The 17,583-nt window shown below is 41.5% G+C and overlaps 6 non-coding genes across 6 annotated transcripts; 4 read left to right on the forward strand and 2 right to left on the reverse strand.

Moving 5' to 3' along the window:
• Positions 1-331: 331 nt before the first annotated feature.
• trnat-ggu (transfer RNA threonine (anticodon GGU)) lies at positions 332-413 on the reverse strand. Its single transcript has one exon. It is a non-coding gene; the product is annotated as a tRNA-Thr (tRNA).
• A 379-nt stretch (positions 414-792) lies between these two features.
• On the forward strand, positions 793-866 carry trnat-ggu (transfer RNA threonine (anticodon GGU)). Its single transcript has one exon. It is a non-coding gene; the product is annotated as a tRNA-Thr (tRNA).
• A 1,163-nt stretch (positions 867-2,029) lies between these two features.
• On the forward strand, positions 2,030-2,102 carry trnar-acg (transfer RNA arginine (anticodon ACG)). The gene has a single exon. It is a non-coding gene; the product is annotated as a tRNA-Arg (tRNA).
• Positions 2,103-4,346: 2,244 nt separating this feature from the next.
• On the forward strand, positions 4,347-4,419 carry trnar-ucu (transfer RNA arginine (anticodon UCU)). The gene has a single exon. It is a non-coding gene; the product is annotated as a tRNA-Arg (tRNA).
• A 4,659-nt stretch (positions 4,420-9,078) lies between these two features.
• Positions 9,079-9,151, forward strand: trnaq-uug (transfer RNA glutamine (anticodon UUG)). The gene has a single exon. It is a non-coding gene; the product is annotated as a tRNA-Gln (tRNA).
• Positions 9,152-17,150: 7,999 nt separating this feature from the next.
• Positions 17,151-17,232, reverse strand: trnas-gcu (transfer RNA serine (anticodon GCU)). The gene has a single exon. It is a non-coding gene; the product is annotated as a tRNA-Ser (tRNA).
• Between the last annotated feature and the right edge of the window lie 351 nt (positions 17,233-17,583).

A 17,583-nucleotide genomic window follows, 5' to 3' on the forward strand; every position in this document is an offset into this window, starting at 1 on the left:
TCAAGCCATTTGACAAAGCCCACCCACTGAAAACTGCAGCAGATCGTGTAAAGACGTTCAACTTTGTAACTACTGCAGGCACGGGAAGCAGAATAAATTCCTCTTTTCAAACTGTCAAAGGTTTGCTTTCCGAACGCTGCAGGACATCGCACAATCTCTTTTGAACAGGGACAAACGATTTCTTATGGGGCGCAGTAAGTACTGTTACTGTCACTGCTCGATACCGACGTTGGCCCACTATACCATGTTCAGCCACCGCTAGAAAATGTACAGCTCTAGCACCAGAGCAAACAACAGGAGGGCCAACGTCAAATGTGTAAGACATGGAGAGCGATGAGAATGGGATTCGAACCCATGTCTGCAGAGCACAATGGATTACCAGTCCATCGCCTTAACCACTCAACCACCTTGTCAATGAAACTGGGCTGTCCGGACATGGGATGGCGCGCTCCAGATGATCTTTTTCTTTTTTTTCCCTCGTACTCGAGGGTCATTTTCCTGTTCCACATGCAATTTCAACATTTTCCTTAGGAGATGTCAAGCCAGCAAGCCACTGCTGTGGTTCAGTGGCCAGTGTGGAGTTCAGTGGCCCTGTTGTACACAGAAAGCAAATTGAGCTCCTTGGACATCAAAAGTTCCAGATAAAAGCCATTTGTCACCCTTTCTCTTGGTGTTGATATTGCTATTGTATGTAAAGGTGGCAACTTGCTCAGCGAGCAGGCGGAGCACACACCGAATGCAGATGTGTCTGAGTGGTGTGTCCAAGTGGCTGCAAAAGGATAATGCTCCCGGGGCGCCGGGGCTTAGTTGGTTAAAGCGCCTGCCTGGTAAATAGGAGATCCTGGGTTCAAATCCCAGCGGTGCCTTCTTTGTTCTGTTTTCTCAAACAGAACTGGTCCTTACAGACAACCGCCTACGGCTAGACTTGCAAGTATTCATTTCCTGTCTTTAACGCGACTTGTTTTTCTTAAAATGGATGCAACTTGCAAAACATGAAATACAAACCTTGCTAATCAGCGCTGGCGGCTGGCAAAAAAAAAAAGAAGTCAGCAATGTTTTTTTTCTTTAACCTTAACCCTGCTAACGGAGACGAGTTAAACAACCGAGTCTATGCAGCTTAAACGGTCCGCATGTCGGGTTCTTAGCTGAAAGGGTGGTAAATCACGCTCACCCCAGTCCTTAATCTTTTAAAGAGGATACAAAATTGAACCTAGTCGCCACATCACATACATCCTGTTCAATGATAAAAAAGTGACATCTATCCTCGATCCAGAGTAAATCCCACGTTGAGGGCATACTTTTTTCCACTTTACCATGAGTCGGGTTCAGCTGCACAGAGGCGAGAGCAGAGCAATGAGGTCACGGGGACAGGGGAGTCACACGCTGGCGGTTTAAACACGCGGAAGAAAACTGAGGGATCCACAGTATGTGGACCCTCCGTGCGCCATCAGTCCGCACTCCGGACTCTGAATCCTGCCATCCAAGTTAAGATCTCGGCGGAACCTGAGGCGCAGTTCCTTCTTAAAACGTAATCTGGTGAGCATTTCTAGAATCGTACTTGTATAGATGCAGCCTTTAATGTGTTGCTAGGTTAAAATTGATGACTTCTTGAACTTCAGTAGGCAACTGCCCTCTTGATTTCGGATTTAATTTCTTTATTACAGGGGCGCTTTTATGAAGACAGAGTCATGTTCAGGTACTTTTCTTGATGGAGGAAGCATATTTCGGACTCTGTGATCTGCTCACCTGGAAAGGTCTGCTGTACTACTACAAGAGAGAAGTAGAGTCTGGAAGAAGGGACAATTTTATGATGCTTTGGAAGATAATGTTTTTTTTTTCTTTGAAATCGAAATGAATCAGAATATCAGTGCAAAAGACAGACTCTTGGTTTGGTTTGAGATATGGTTTTAAAACAGACAAAATGTAGAAAACAGGTCTTTCTCACTTTTGGTAAAGAATGGACCGGGGGTAATATTTTACTAGTTGCAGTGCTGATCTCACTGGGTTACAGTCCTGCAGTGTCACACCGGGGCCAGTGGCGCAATGGATAACGCGTCTGACTACGGATCAGGAGATTGCAGGTTCGACTCCTGCCTGGCTCGGGTCGTTTTTAAACGCATCTGGCTACTCCCTAAGTAGTCTGTGCTACTTACTGCATTGTAATCGTACCCGGTAAGAGATTTCCTTCATGTAAATGAACTGCACCTGACAGCTTTAGAAAAACACCTGGGCTCAGTACGGTGCTGAGAGCTCAGCTTTGCTGTTGTTCTAATTAGCACGCACTGCATCGGCTATGAGCCCGAACCTTTCAATTATTCCGATCAGTAAGTCAACACGTAGTCCACATGAACGGTAGAAATATTCTCTTGTCTGTCTCTTGTTTGTATAGAACTGAATGTCCCTGACAATGTTCTGTTAGTTTTAATTGAAGAACGGCATTTGTGTTCAAATATACCAGACAAGTTTATGTAACTGCTCATGCGACACTCAGTTGTAATTAGTCAAGAAATAAAGTCGAACAACAGCTGCGGGTTTGATTCTGAACGTATGAGATTGCAGCGCCTTTTACTTCCATTGACAAATGATAGAGATTCGAAGAGAGATCCTTCAGACCAGCAAGCAAACCCACGGCTATTTCGGTTTTCTATCTAGGCAACGTTGGTGTCTGCAATAGCATACATGAAAGCGTGATGCAATTTCTGTGGCTACATTTGTTGCACGTCATGCACAGTAAGAGTGTTTCTAACACCAAATAAAAAGTTAACAATTAGCGATCACGCCCTTCTCCTCAGTTAACCCACTGAAACCCTTGCTGTTAACAGTTCTTTACTGCGTGCTTTACCAGCACCTACATATCGTGTCGGTTCTTTCAGCTTTATTCATTAGGTTTTCAAAGGTATAAGTAGAGCACCAGAGGTGCGAACGCAAAATGTGTGGTTATCTGAAGAATTGATTTCAATGGCAGCGGGTCCAAGCGATTTCGCGTTGTTATAGTACCAGGAAAGGAGAAGCGGCACTTCGCCTCTGCCGTGCAGGCACAAGGCGACGTGCGGCAGACGCCGGAGTCGGCAGGTTTCGAACCTGCGCGGGGAAGCCCCAACGCATTTCGAGCCCATCGCCTTAACCACTCGAGCACGACAAATGCGAACTCGCCGCCGCCGTATTCCTCCTATAATCAAACACGGACTGCGAGGTGGCTGCGGAAACCTTTTTAAAGTTGCTCTCCGTTAAAAAAAAATACCTTTCACAAGATTCGTGCCGGCAGACAGACACGCCTCAGAGGGTTTAAGGCTGGCTTCACGTTCAAATGATAAAGTCCCCCAGTCCGGATGTCAAAACGCAACTTTGGCAGACAGAAAAAAACATCAACAAACCAAAAATGTGGACAAGGATTTTACAAGCTGCACCACACTGCACTTTCAAAAGCATTTACATTCGTGTTAGACGCAGGAATTGCCTTTGATTTGCGCGCTTACGAACGCCATGGAAAACGAAACAAAACTAAAGCCCTCAGCTCCTGCACTTGATTATAGTCCCGTTACGTGTCGAAGCAGGAATTTACGTCATCCTACCACTGTAACACGGGGAATAGAGGGAAATGAGCACAAGCTACGAATTGTCTCAATCACTCCCTACAGTAGTAAGACGCCTGGAAGCGTGCACGCCAACGGCTCCTCTGGTCTCCGGGGTGCGGTTGTGACCCCGTAACCTAAAGTGTTGGTGGCAGACAAATGGAGACTAACAGGTGATGTCCTAGGACATGACTACATTGTGACACTCGGTGGGGATGGTGACCATTGCTTGGAAAAGAGTGCGAGGCCCCTTTAGAAAAACATTTTGTTAACAGGCATTCTGCCTTAGTCCAAACACCTATAGCTTGCAAAGCGCATGCTATTAGACAGGCACCTCTGCAAGACCTTAAGAGTCTCTTAAACTAGTGATAGTAAGGTGTTCCCAATGGGCGATGTTTGGCTTTCAAATCATCTCTCTGTGGAAGCCCGAGATGCAGCTGTTTAAGGCTTAGAAGCAGCTGACTGTTTCACTACCTAGCGGATTACTGTCAGTCAGGGAGCTCAGAGGTGAAAAGCCTGTCTGAGAAACAATTCGCCGTCAATCAGTTCAATATGTTCCGTACCAGCTCGGCGCACCTGAGATCATCTTGGTAGCCGTGTAGCTCAGATGAGTGAGAGCGTGTGTGTGTGCACCACCGTGATTGGATGCCGGTCCTTCTCAGGTCACAGTAAACCTTCTGCTGCCTAACTTTCCTAATTTTGGGGATCCCTTTGAAAAAGCAAAGGAAAAAAAAAAACTGGCTCTTCATCAGCGTGATCGACCCAACCCAGTGTGTCCCAGTGGCCTAATGGATAAGGCACTGGCCTTCTAAGCCAGGGATTGTGGGTTCGAGTCCCATCTGGGGTGCTCCTGTCCCATTTTGAGCGTACAAATGTCCTTGTGATTTGCAAAGCTGCAACCCCACCTTACTCAGTGAGCGTCTCTGCTTTTCTCTCACATACAGTTGGGAGAAAAACTTTTGTAAACAGCCCTTCGGAATGATGTGGATTTCTGCATGAATGGCTCCTAACATGTGATCTTATCTTTATCTAAGTCATAATAATCAATAAAGAGAGTCTGATTTAACAAACAACACACGCCCAACATTTGACATTGCTGTTTTAACAAAACAGCCTCCGCCATGCTTCCCAGGTGGGATGAGGTTTTGGAGTTGGTATGCAGTGTTTTGTTATCTCCAAACATAACGCTGTGCACATTTACCAACAAGTTCAACTTTTGTCACGTCTGTCCACAGAACATTGTTCCAGGAGTTGCTGTGGAACATCCATGTGGTCTTTAGCAAACTTGAGAGGGGCAGTGGTGGTTTTTTTTGGGGGGAGAGCAGTGGTTTCCTCCATGGTGACCTCGCATGATCACCACTCCTGTTCAGATTTTTTCTTATGGTGGACTCATGAACACAGACGTAAGACAAAGTCAACCACCTGTTCGCTAGATCCCATCCCCACTCAGCTAGTCAAAGATTCCCTCGAAGGACTGGCAGGACCTATAATTAGTATGATGAATGCATCGCTTGCGTCAGGCGTTGTACCTGATCAATTTAAGGTAGCGGTTGTTAGACCGCTCCTTAAGAAGTCAAATTTGGATCCACAAGTTCTTAACAACTACAGGCCTGTCTCAAAGGTCCCATTTCAATCTAAAAGTCTTGGGAGAATAGTTGTTGCCCAACGTCAATCGTATCTGGATTCAAATAATATACTTGAGAAATTTCAGTCTGGTTTCTGAAACTGCATTAACAAGAGTCGTAAATGATATTCTCTTAGCTACTGATGCGGGGAATGCAACAGTGCTTGTGCTTTTAGATCTTAGAGCTGCCTTTGACACGGTTGACCTCTCTGTTTTGTTACACAGGCTTGAGTTTGAGGTTGGCTTATCTGGAACCGTCCTTCAGTGGTTTACTTCACATTTTACTCATCGTTTTCATTATGTTCAAATATCTAATAATTGTACTGCTTCATCAATGTCACCAGTTCAATTTGGGGTACCAGAAGATCAGTGCTGGGACCAATATTGCTCTCTCTCTCTACATGCTGCTGATAGGTAGGATAATATGAAAAAATAATATGAACTTTCATTCATATGCTGATGACACTCAAATAAACATTTTGTTTACACCAAACGACAACTCTTCTATTATCAGTTTAGTTAAATGCATTAAGGAAGGAAATACTTGGATGTGTGAAAACTTTTTGTTACTCAACTCTGAGAAAACTGAGGATCTGTTGATCGGAGGCAACAATACTGATAGGACTACTATAACTTCAGCACTTAACTCAGAGGATTTAAACATTTGCCTCAAAGAGACAGCACGTTACCTAGGCGGCATATTAGACACAAGGCTCTTAACAACTTGCATTGTTAAGTGCCTTGGGACAACCTTGTTGTGAAAGGCGCTATATAGAAATACATTGATTTGAATTGAATTGACAATGTAAAATGTTGTGTGTGTTGTTTGTTAAACAAGACTGTCTTTATTTATCAAAAAATAAAAGGAATTTGCTAGGAATGCAAACGTTAGGTTGCGCTTCTTCATGCTGCATCGTCGGCATGAGTGGAGCTTTTTAAACGTCTGTACTTACTGTGCCCCATAAGAAATCGTTTGTCCCCGTTCAAAAGAGATTGTGCGATGTCCTGCAGTGTTCGCAAAGTAAACCTTTGACAGTTTGAAAAGAGGAATTTATTCTGCTTCCTGTGCGTGCAGTAGTTACAAAGTTGAACGTCTTTACACGATTTGCTGCAGTTTTCAGTGGGCGGGCTTTGTCAGATGGCTTGGAAAAACGCACTGTGTTTCGGCTCGGGAAACATCATGAGAAGTGTCCTGCATGTTTTCTGTGTATAGCTGTCTTTTAACGCATACAGAATTCATTCGAAATCATTGATTTCTCCAATTAACAAGGGTCCCTTAAAAGATGAGTCAAAGTAACGTCTAATCGGATTAGTTTCCTTAGAGCTGGTTCAGAGTTTGCTCAAGAGTTTACCTTACACAGATGCGCAAAGAAGAATGTTGGGGGTGCATGCTTCAAGGTGCCTTACAGCTGTAGGGAGTGATTCGAGATTCGAGACGATTCGTGCCGTGTGCTCGTTCCCATATACCGTACGCCCCGGGGTGCAGTGCTAGGATGACGTAAAATACCGCTCGGGCACGTAACGGCGTTATATGCAAGTGCGGGACGTGAGGGTTTTCGTTTGTTCATTTTGTTTTGTTTTGCTCTGCTTTGCTTTGTTTCTTGGTCAAGAGGCGTAAGGTAAGTCGTAATCCAGGGAGAACACTGGTGGCAAACAGTCCGAGGTGAGAGGCGAGGTCCAAAGTCGAAAAGTTAGAAGGGGAGTCCAATATCCAGAATAAACGAGGTAATGGAAAAAACGCCAGGTAGAGCTCTCAAGGAGTAGACTCAATACCAGCGGGAAGCAGATAAAGATGGTAAAAATAGCACTGCGTACCGCACGGTGGAGTGTGTGCAGGTGGGTAAACTCGTGCGGCGGCGTTTGTTAATAATCACCCGCTGCTGGTGCTGTTTAGATTGCTTAAGAGTTGGTCTTAACTGCCTGGCGGTCATGACAAGCTCCTCTTTAAGCTGTGGTTTAGTTTTGCATTCATGTGTTTCTAGAGCAGTTATTTATGGGGGTGGGTGGGTCTTTCACAGAGGCTCAGGACAAATCCCCTGCATGAAAGTCTACTGTGTGCGTTCAAACAGTCACAGGTTAAGAGCCAGGCAGGAGGACAATGGACAGAAGAAGCAACGAACTAAAAATAAAAGAACGAATATGAAAAAGCCACCATCTTTTTCTTTTTGACATTTTCCGACTTTCATGCAAGCCAGGACAAAGTTGCTCGTAGCTACTTGTGGATTCAAATACTCTATCGAGTGCTTTGATGAGTTTTTGCAATTTGATTGTCGTCCTGTCAGCCTGTTTCTGTTTTTTTTTTCAATCTAGTGATGGAAAGTAAGAGGGAAATGATGGAGCAATCAATAACCGCTCCGGAAAAATGGCAGAAAGAAATGGCCCGTCACTAAGGACATTTGTGAAGCAGAGGAGTGACATCACCACAAAGGCGACTTATTCTGCTGATCGTTTTGGTGAATAATGATTGAGGCGTGTTAAGAGAAAGGTAGCTGCGTCAGCATGCTTAGGCTGCAAAGGATAAAGCAAAGGTTTACTCCATGCTGAAAAGAGAAGAAAAGAAGCACAACGTTTCGGCTGTGGAGCCTTCTGCGCCATCTTCTTTAGCAATGGTGATGATGTTTACATTGGAAAAACTGAGACACGCATACTGGAGGGGCTTGAACCACCAACTTTTCAGCACCAGAGAGTCTGACAGTCTTTTGTGCGCCCTACATTTGCAGGTTTATGGTCAAAGAAAACAATCACTTGCACTTCTTGCAGCCGGCAATCTTTTTCCACTGACAACCAAGAAATGGATTTCATCTTTCACAAGCTGTATGGATTTCTTCAAAAACAAGTTATTCCAGAAAGGAAATGAATTCTTGCATTAAACTGAACCAAGCTGTACATGTTTGTCTGAAATGAGATATGCGGCACAACAAGACACGGAGAGAGGCACCGCTGGTATTCAGACCCAGGATCGCCTGCTTACTAGGCAGGCACTTTAAGCCACTAGGGAACAGCGCCAGCAGAGCACCGTGCTTTTACAGACACTTGGACACATCTGCGTTCGGTGTGCACTTAATCTGCTCTCTGAGCCCGTTGCCTCCGTCCCATTTAATAGCAGAACTGACGCCAAGAGAAATGATGAGAAATGGCATTTATCGGGCACTTCTCATGTCCAAGGAGCTCAATGCCCTTCACACCTCCCCAAGGCGACAGAGCTGTGCATTCTTTGGCGACAACATTTTTTCTTTTGTTTTATTTCTATACTTATTGATAGAATAAAAACGATATGTCATGTACTGTAAGGGAAATGTCTCTTTTCATGGGGAAAGCTAGCACCAGCAAATGTTGTGTTTAGAAGAAGTGATTTAACATGACACGTGACCTAATTTACCGGAGCAAAAGCTCACCCAGCAAGCCCTGCTTTACTTCTACAGGAGAGAAGTACTGTAGAGTCTGCAAGATGTTCAGCTGGGTAGCTACGTCAGCATGCCTCGGCTGCAAAGGAACAAGTAATAGGTTTATTGCATGCTGAAAAGAGAAGAACGGAAACACAGCGTTTCGGCCGTGAGGTCTTCTCACACCTGAAGAAGCCTCACACCTGTAAAAGGCTCCATGGTTTTCTTTCTTCTCTTTTCAACATGGAATACACCTATTGTCTGCAAGATGTGACAATTTCACGGTGTTTTGGAAGAAAACCTTTTTTCTTTGAATTCAAAATCAATCAGAATTTCAGCACGACACACCAACACTTTTTCTGTTTTAAGGAGATGATATTTTAAACCTGATAAAAATAGTAGGAAACACAAGTTTCTTGCTGTGAAAATTTAGATGGGGAAGTGTACTACTGGTAGCAGTGTAGAGCTCTCTGTGGTGGAATGCAAACACATGTTCTATGGGCCAGTGGCGTAATGGATTACGCGTCTGACTTTGGATCAGAAGATTGTAGGTTCGAGTCCTGCCTGGTTCGTGAGGCTTTTAAACCTCTCAGGTTCCTCGGTAACAGGTTGCCGTCATGTATATGAACTATAGAAAAGCATCTGCCACAACCCGTAAATTAGCACGCAAGTGCGGGCTAGTTAACACAGAACTGTATGGAGATCATCTCCAGCTCCGAGCTCAATTGCAATGAAAAAACATGCAGAACAGAACTGGAGAGCAGCTGAATTTGTGCTCAGTAGGGTGGGGAGGACTCAGCATTGCTATTGTTCTAATTGGCATGAACTGCAGGGGATCTGAATCAGAACACGTCACTTAGTTCGATCATTGCGTCAATATGTAGGCCACGTTAATATAGAATTATTACTTTGTCTGTCTCGTCTTTGTATATAGGTGAATGTCCCTGACAATTTCATGTTAGTTTTTAAGAACGACATTGGTGCTAATATATACATATATAGCATATAAGGAACACGTAAAAGTTTAGTCCATGTTGAAAAGATAAGAAAACCGCCACAACGTTTCATCTCGGAATAAATCTTTACTTGTTGTTTTGCAGCCTACCCATTCTGACCTAACTCCTCCCTTGAAATTCCCTAACAGATAAGGGTACGTAACGGCTCATGCGATGCTCAGTTGCAATTTGTCCCAAAACAAACAAGAACAGCAGCTGAGGGTTTGAGTTTGAACATGCACTGTATTAAAGCAGCTTTTATTTCCATTGATAAATGCTAGATATTCCTACAGAGATTCTCCAGGTGAGTAAGCGATTCCTGTTTCTGTTTCTATTTCTGTTTCATATATATATATACAGTATATATACAGTATTGTACTATTATTATATAATTGTTACACTGTGGCTGTGTTGTGTGTGTTAAGCTGCTGTTGCACTGCAATTTCCCTCACGGGATCAATAAAGTATCTATCTATAAGAAGACATTACCAACAACGACCACAAGATGGAGATATTGTCTAGACATTACCAACAACGACCACAAGATGGAGATATTGTCCAAAGAGGCAAGAAGGGCAAAGCCGCGATAAGGTAAAATCATTTTTTGTAAGAGATTGCTGTCAGAATGCACATCCGTATCCCAAACAGAATCTCTAGTAAAATATGATCATTTGTGAAACAGGCAATTGAGTGTCTGCTACAATATGATTGCTACAGATGCAGCCATTCAAAATGCGCGGGCGTACGCTGTACGCAGTCTACCACAAGTTACCGGTAAATACCGCGAGTTACCGGTAAATACCGCTAGCAAAATAATAGTATCCGGAATTTCCGCAAGGTGGAGCTAATAAAGCTCAACTTCTCATGTTTGAGCTGTAGCCATCAAAGTCTTTAATGAAGATATTACTAATAGTATTAATAATAAATGAACTTGGACAAGCTGTAAACTCAAAGTATTGCCCTGGTCCACATTATTTTTTTCATTGCCCGTCTTTGTAAAAGTAACACCACAGCATTTCGCAATCACGCATTTTTTTCCAATCATGCAAAGTACAGTAATTTTTGAGAATCGATTCACCATGCCTTTCACATGCTCATAAAAGAGGTTGATTTAGGAACATAAACATATTACCGTATGCAAACTGTACTGTATACAGTTTGTATATGTATATGTATATGTATATTTAATGTCTTAACTGTGCCCGTTTAAGTATTGAATATTTATATGGAATTTTACCACTGAAGGGAAATCTTAGTGCCTGAGCATAAAAAGAATAGCAGCATACTGGAACACGTGTGAAGGCCATAAACGATATTAATTTTGGAACATAAACATACAGTATATGGCTGGTCTCGGTACTTTAAAGAAAACATACACGAAACATGGTTTCATTATGACCAGAATCGGTCTTGAGATATTTTTAACTTGATTTACAGTATTTGAGAGGTATGTCTTGACACCGATACTACGTAAATACTCCTCACGTATATGTTTCTAGGTTTATATTATGCATTTCATACGGTCAAATTGCTTTTGAGCAACTGATAAGAAGCGCGAAACGGTATGCCCAGGGCGTTTTAGTTTTCGTTTTGTTTTAATGCAGTGCAGTGGATTGATTAGAGATATCAAGTACATACAAGTCATTTTTTAAATGTTGTAGTTCGTCTTGTAAAAATGTTACGAGTACATCATCTGTCAACAATTACACAGGTTCTGTTTCCATATTGCGGTTTTTGGTTACGTAATATTATTTTCTAATTTCACGTTGTGAATATATGATTTGGGCAAACAGAGCCGCAAAGAAGTACATTATGGGTTGTTGTTGTTTTTTTGCAGTTTTATCTAAAATAAGCGATGCTTAAACCTTTGTCTGATTCTTGTGAAACTATCCACACGACAGTTACCTAGGAGTTGACTTCAGTGATGTCACTGATGGGATGTTTCTAAAAATCCATCCTCTGTAAAACATCTTCTCTAGTTGTTCTGCATATGTATTCGCTAATGAAGCTGTGTTTTTCTGAGCCTGGTTCTCTACATTTCTGTATGAACCAGCTTAGAGGGCTAAAGACAGCTTGTGTTTAAATTGAGTGTAAGGTAATTTATGCTTCTAAAGTCATGGTCAGCATTTATTATTGTACTGTGCTGTAAACTTCTTCTGTGCCTAATTACATTATTTTATAGTCGATAATGTTTCTGTAGTGCTTTTTCAGCCCTCAGCATGTGTCTGCGCTGGTGGTGCTGTGGGTTAGGTTCCTGACTCCTATGTCACATGGTCTGTGGTTGAATCTCATGGAACTATGACTTTAATTTTTAACAAACATTTCTTTGAAAAAATGAAACATTTCCCTTGGTCAGAGATTAAATAAAACCTCACTCGCATCAAAACAAATTTATATTTCTAAATATCACAACATGATCGAATTTACGTCTTTTTAATAACAATGAATAGTCACCTATGCGTTACAAAATAAACATTTATATTGATTTGAATTGCGTTTTGATTTAAATCGTAAACGCGTGTTTAAATATATGTGTTTAAAGGCGATATACTGTATAAAAGCGCTGATTCTTATGGAATGTGTTCGGCCGGGGATTCAAAAAAAATATTTTTTTTAATCGCGTATCTAAGGAAAATTGCAGTATAACTTTGTTCATGCACAAACAGTGGCATGTTACATTATAATTTGGGTGTCTCCTCTTGCCAGAAAGCTCTAAATTGCATTTTGAGTGCGGTTTTTGACTTTTTCTAAATTGCAACCCATAAATAAAGCTGATACAGTTTAGACTTACTGTATTCTAAACTGTATTACAACATCACATTGGACAATGCAACGTAAATTGCAAAAATGCACTTGGAATCTATCCTAGCCCTACTATGAAAATTATTTAAACTGCGACACTTATCATTCATCTTTAAATAAACTTTATTTTATATAGCGTTTTAAGCGAATAGGTAATTAGATTGCTCATAAACCTAATCGCTTTTTCTACATAAACACAGCGTGATTGCTCTCTGAAAATGGTTTTTTCTTTATATTTAGGCTCAGATTTCAACTATAGATCGTATTATTATGAACTTTCTTGGAAAAATGTCTTTTATGTAAACCATGTTTGCTATTAATTCATTTAGGGCTAAAATACGTTCATTGTCTTCCAATCGAGTCGAGTTGACATTGGAAGCTTGCCACGCCCGGACTGTTACACCAACGCATTAGCATGTTGAAGCGATTTCATTGAGGAGGCCATCTACTAGTTAACACTGTACTTCCTACTTTGAAAATACCTGTGAAATTGGTTTAATTCGTCACAGCCAGCACTCCGGCAGAGAGGGGGGTTGTACTCGTTAATGTCTGATGACATACAAGTGGAAAGATTACAGATTTTAACCGTCTTTTTTCTGAACCAGGGAAAATCTGATCATGTTTCTCTATAACAATAATAAAAAACTTTATTTTCAATTATTTTACATATCCCGCTTGCACATCGCATGACTTTAATAAATCTATTCTTTATTAATACTAAATAAATAATACTAAAAATACTTCAGCAAATAGGTCACTTGATTTTTGGAATAATTCCAAATAGCACAATGATCCACTGGCATCCCTGAAGTCTGTTTAGTGCATAATCTTCCAAATACAATCACTAAGCAATTATAAGAATTATACCATCCTACTTCTTTGTGATATCCTGTAAAAACTAAACCTATTTTTATAAGGCTTTTACTCAAAAGATTTCCAAACACACAAAGCATTTGTGAAGTACTATAGTATTTCTAAAGGTTACTGGTACAACATCAATCATTAAAGCTTAACAATAAAGTTTAGATTGCTGACTATGGACTAACTACATTAACTAACTGCAATGCAACACTATACATTTTACAAGAATATCTGGTTGAATTCTTGCATTTGTAGCCAATTTAATGCGAGAGAAATAAGCCAATTTAATTATTTCACAAAAAATAATGTGATATAAAATGGATGTTTTTAACTTTATTGTAGTGTTTTAGAAACTAATATGTCTTCAAAAATGGTTGTTTTTCACTCCTAGGAATGAAAGCTGTTGTTATATAATGTTTATTTTCAAATTTTGAAAAATCAAAGGATTCTAGCTTTCTCCCCTTTCAGGCATCGGACACAGAGAACCTCATGGTTTTCCTAAAAATCATTTTTTATGTTCCCTGGTGTTCCAAACTTAGTTTTAATCAATTTTAATTTGTTATTATGTTAAAAACAGGGTAATAAATTTCTAATTGGACTATAAATAATGTCATATTGTCTGCTATAAAACTGATGTTTTCAACTCTATTGTAGAGATTCTAGAATCAACTAATAGAGAATTGAAATAAAAAAGGGCATAAGAAAACATTACCAACAACGACCACAAGATGGAGATATTGTCTAGACATTACCAACAACGACCACAAGATGGAGATATTGTCCAAAGAGGCAAGAAGGGCAAAGCTGCGATAAGGTAAAATCATTTTTTGAAAGAGATTGCTGTCAGAATGCACAACTGAATCCCAAACAGAATCTCTAGTCAAATATGATCATTTGTGAAACAGGCAAATGAGTTTCTCAGGTGCCCATTGCTCATTTTCAGACACATTTATGCAATACTTTCACCATGCGTTGAGCAATAGGGATTAAAGATACCAGAGGTAAGGTTTAAAAGTGATTCTGAGGTGCAACACATCAGCGATACAGCTAGGCATCTGAAATGCGGGGTTTGAGAGCCCTTCAGGGAACACCGTACCCTAAAGGTACCAGAAGTCCACTAGTATAAGCATTAAGTCACTGTCACCCCTGTTACAATGTGATTGCTACATATCTTCATTTCTTTGGTTTTTAAGGAGTAAGAGTGCAGGGGGTCTAAATCTGCGATCCAGTGTGTTGAAGTATTTCACAACACTACCTGTAGCCCGTATGGAAATAAATACTAATTCTGATTATTGCCCTGGGCATGTACCAATAAATCACTGAGCATATATCACTGTGTTGAAGCTAGAGACCTGTATGTAATATTATGGTGCTAAAATGTCATTTTCACATATATTAATGTAATAAATGATTGCTTATGCTTAATAAACAAATCTAATTAAAATAAAAACTTAAGTTTTGTATTTGTCTTGTACCATAGAACATGATTTTCTTTGTATTTCAAGCCCACAAAGTGTCCAAATGATGCACGACATGATATAAGGAAGATTATCACATGAAAAATCGGTATTATCTTTCTCATGAAAATGCATTCCTTTCATTACCTTTTAATTTTTAAAATGAACTCAAGTTGTGTATAATGTAATAATTTAAGTAGAATAGATTCTAATAATATAATGATCCAGTGTGTTGCACTACTTCACTGCTTCACTGTTCTATGCCGTCTGGAAATAAATCCTCAGACTGCTTACTGCCCTGGGCTTGTACCAATAAATTACAGGAGCACATCTATATATCACTGCGTTGAAGCAGGAGACACACAATCACTGCAAACACATCCTAAATACAGTGTTCCAGCACCTTTGACCTCATCCAGAACGTATCATTTCTTGAAAGGGATTGCTGTCTGAATGCACATCTGAATCCCAAACAGAATCTCTAGTAAAATACGATCATTTGTGAAACAGGCAAATGACTGTCTCAGGGGCCCATTCCTCATTCTCAAGACACATGTATTCAGTACGTACACCATGCATTGAGCAAAAGGGATCAAAGACACCACAGGTAAGGTTAGAATTCATTCTGACTATATTCTAAAATATTGGACTCATATTCTTATGATGGCAGACATGATGCTGCGTTTAAAACCGGGGTTAATGGACATTATATGACTGTCAATTCTGTTTTGTTTTGGAGACACTTGGCTGCCTATATGGTACAGTGCAGCGTGAAGGAAACATTTTCCAAAACTGTGTCAGCTCAAAAGTTGTAAGTGAACCTCTCCAGCTGCTTTAACTCTCTTCATTTTTGTCATTTAATTGTCTGTCGGCACTATGTGGCAGCGTTGCATGACAACCCATCTCACCACGGAAAGGAACCTAACAGCTTTGGTAAGAGAGGAGAAAAGGACCTGGCCAGTAAGGGGCTCGAACCCACGACTTTGACGTTATTAGCACCATGCTCTAACCAACTGAGCTAACCGGCCTCACGACAGTGGTCCTCTCTGTGCAGCGCCTTTTACTTCCATTGACAAATGATAGCAATTCGAAGAGAGATCCTTCAGACCAGCAAGCAAACCCACGGCTATTTCGGTTTTCTATCTAGGCAACGTTGGTGTCTGCAATAGCATACATGAAAGCGTGATGCAATTTCTGTGGCTACATTTGTTGCACGTCATGCACAGTAAGAGTGTTTCTAACACCAAATAAAAAGTCAACAATTAGCGATCACGCCTTCTCCTCAGTTAACCCACTGAAACCCTTGCTGTTAACAGTTCTTTACTGCGTGCTTTAAGAACACCTACATAATGTGTCAGTTCTTTCAGCTTTATTCATTAGGTTTTCAAAGGCATAAGTAGAGCACCAGAGGCGCGAACGTAAGATGTGTGGTTATCTGAAGAACTCATTTCCATGGCAGCAGGGCCAAGTGATTCAGCGTATTTATAGTACCAGGAATGGAGAAGCGGCAGTTCGCCTTTGCCGGGGAGGCACAAGGATACGTGTGGCAGACGCCATAGTCGGCAGGATTCAAACCTGTGCAGGGAGTTCGCAACGGATTTCAAGTCCATCGCCTTAAACACACGGCCACGACTACAGCAAGCTCACCCCCGCCGCATTCCTCCTATAATCTAACACAGAGTGCGAGGTGGCTGCGGAAACTTTTTCAAAGTCGCTCTCCGTTAAAAAAAAATAAATACCTTTGACAAAATACGTGCCGGCAGACAGACATGCCTCAGAGGGTTTAAGGCTGGCTTCACGTTCAAATGATAAAGTCTCCCCGTCCGGATGTCAAAATGGAACTTTGGCAGACAGAAAAAACATCAACAAACCACAAATGTGGACAAGGATTTTACAAGCTGCACCACACTGCACTTTCCAAAGCATTTACATTCCTGTTAGACGCAGGAATTGCCTTTGATTTGCGCGCTTACGAACGCCATGGAAAACGAAACAAAACTAAAGCCCTCAGCTCCTGCACTTGATTATAATGCCGTTACGTGTCGAAGCAGGAATTTATGTCATCCTACCACTGCAATACGGGGAATAGAGGGAAATGAGCACACGCTACGTATGTCTCAATCACTCCCTAGAGTCGTAAGGCGCATTGAAGGGTGCACACCCATCATTAATCGTTGCGCCTCTGTGAAAGGAAAGCTCTTGAGCAGTCTTTGAAACAGCTCGGATGAAACACTTGATTGCTTCCATGTGCATCTGGAGCCCATTTCTTATTTTCACTTCACGCCGCCCAAAGCATTTCTAAAACAGGAGATTCGTGTTTGGGAATACTGTTACTGTCACTGCTCGATACTGACGTTAGCCTACTATACCATGTTCAGCCACCACTAGGAAATGTACGGCTCTAGTACTGGAGCAAACAACAGGAGGGCCAAAGGCACACGGGCACACATGGAGAGTGACGAGAATGGGACTCGAACCCATGCGTGCAGAGTACAATGGATTAGCAGTCCATCGCCTTAACCACTCGGCCACCTCGTCTAGGAAACTGGGCTGTCCAGACATGGGTTGCAGCGCTCCAGATGATCTTTTTCTTTTTTTTCCCTCGTACTCGAGGGTCATTTTCCTGTTCCACATGCGATTTCAACATTTTCCTTGGGAGATGTCAAGCCAGCAAGCCACTGGTTCAGTGGCCATTGTGGAGTTCAGTGGCCCTGTTGTACACAGAATGCACATTGAGCTCCTTGGACATGAAAAGTTCCAGATAAAAGCCATTTGTCATCCTTTCTCTTGGTGTCGATGTTGCTATTGTATGTAAAGGTGGCAACTTGCTCAGCGAACAGGCGGAGCACACACCGAATGCAGATGTGTCTGAGTGGTGTGTCCAAGTGG

Source organism: Lepisosteus oculatus, unplaced genomic scaffold (assembly GCF_040954835.1).
Source record: "Lepisosteus oculatus isolate fLepOcu1 unplaced genomic scaffold, fLepOcu1.hap2 HAP2_SCAFFOLD_40, whole genome shotgun sequence".
Taxonomy (NCBI): Eukaryota; Metazoa; Chordata; class Actinopteri; order Semionotiformes; family Lepisosteidae; genus Lepisosteus; species Lepisosteus oculatus.